At 47.1% G+C, this 1,592-nt stretch overlaps 1 protein-coding gene across 1 annotated transcript in view; it reads left to right on the forward strand.

Moving 5' to 3' along the window:
- Slc5a8 (solute carrier family 5 member 8) overlaps positions 1–1,592 on the forward strand; it is a 41,779-nt gene that overhangs the window by 1,387 nt on the left and 38,800 nt on the right. The window lies entirely within an intron of this gene.

Genomic DNA, 1,592 nt, shown 5'->3' on the forward strand with positions numbered 1-1,592 from the left:
TGTGTGTGTGTGTGTGTGTGTGTCCATCTCAAGAATTTGTCCACCGTAGTGGTTAAGATGTAGCCCTTGTTCCAGAGCTTGCCCGGAAACCAAATTCCACAACTTGTGAATGACCTTGGGCCATGTACTTAACCTTTTGTACTGATACTCTCATCTCAAGAAGAAAAAATAGTACTGGCAACTTCATCTGATTGTAGAGAGAGAGTTAAATGCGCTGATGCAGGTGTTCCTTTTAGAATAGAGCCTAGCACAGAGTATATGCTGGGTAAGATTAGCTGAATACAATTACTGTGGCGGAAGTTATCCTGAGATGACTAGAAAAATGGAGCAGCAAGGTTCTTAAATGGCACTGCTTGCTGCCTCGCTATGGAAAGGTCAGGCAGGAGACCCACACTTCATTTGTTGCCGTGTTCCTCTGGATGTCCATTTTAAAAGCTGTTCTCAGGACAAGGCCTTTTGAGGATGAAGAATATTTGGTTTGGTTCCACTTAGAGAGATGTCAAAGGTGTGTGTGCCTGTGCCCCTGTTAAAAAAAAAAAAAAAGCCCAGCCTCTCCAGGGATGCCCTTCACTCACAGCTTGACCTGCAAGCTTCACTGACAAGTTCCCATAGCACCTAGGCTACCAACCAGGGGGAGCTAGGCACCTCAGCCTCTCTGCCCTTCAGGTCCATGTCCCTGAGGCTCAGGGTTGCTAGAAGGTGGGTTCACAGTGAGGCTGGTGCAGTCTGTGCTGCGCACCTGCCTCATTGGCATGGCAAGTGCTGGTGGTAAACTGTCTGTGTGCTACAGATGCCATCCAAGTCGAGGCATGTCCGAAGCTGAATTGTCTTCTGGCTGTGGTCACTGTGTTTATGGAAGCTTAGTCCTCACCCTAGGTGTGAGGAGAAGATTTCTCTTTGTGGAAGGGAGGTGACAAACTGGCTGTCCCAGGCCAAACTCAGTTCTCACTGCTGTCTTACATTGTTTCTCAAAACATTCATAATAAGCCCTGGTTATTTTGTTTAAGAAATTATTAATGTAAGAGCTTACCAGTAAGGAACAGCAGACGAAATCTCAAGGGCCTTTGGAAAACTCAGAAGGCTGGTGATGATGTGCTCACATTTCCCGTGGCTACTGAGCCTCCAGCAATAGTCACTGGCTTTGCTCGGCTAATGCCTATACTGAGCCTTTTTGTGTGAGCATACGGGCATTCTTTCTATGGAGAGATCCTTACCTACCTACATATCTTTATAAAAAGTGCATGGAAGATGGTCAGCGCCGAAGGGGCCCTTGATCAGTGGGCTATGTGGCAGAACACATTTCTTAGTGGGTGTGAGGACTATCCCAGCATCTTAAGAGGTGAACTCCTGGGTCCTGTCACTCACATGTGTTACCAGGTGGGCTATGGAGGAACTGAAGTCTGTGAGCTCTGACCTGGAACTAACCAACTCCAAAACTTAGAAAATGGCTTGAATAACCTGCTAAGAGGACTACAGCCCTGCCAGCAGATTGCTGCTCTCAGAACCACTGACCCATGCCTCTTCGGGGCTGTAACATTAACCCAACCAGAAAGGGACTTCTGTGTTTCTAGTGACAGAAGTTAAGTTAGCAA

This window comes from Mastomys coucha, unplaced genomic scaffold, assembly GCF_008632895.1.
Source record: "Mastomys coucha isolate ucsf_1 unplaced genomic scaffold, UCSF_Mcou_1 pScaffold4, whole genome shotgun sequence".
Lineage (NCBI taxonomy): Eukaryota > Metazoa > Chordata > Mammalia > Rodentia > Muridae > Mastomys > Mastomys coucha.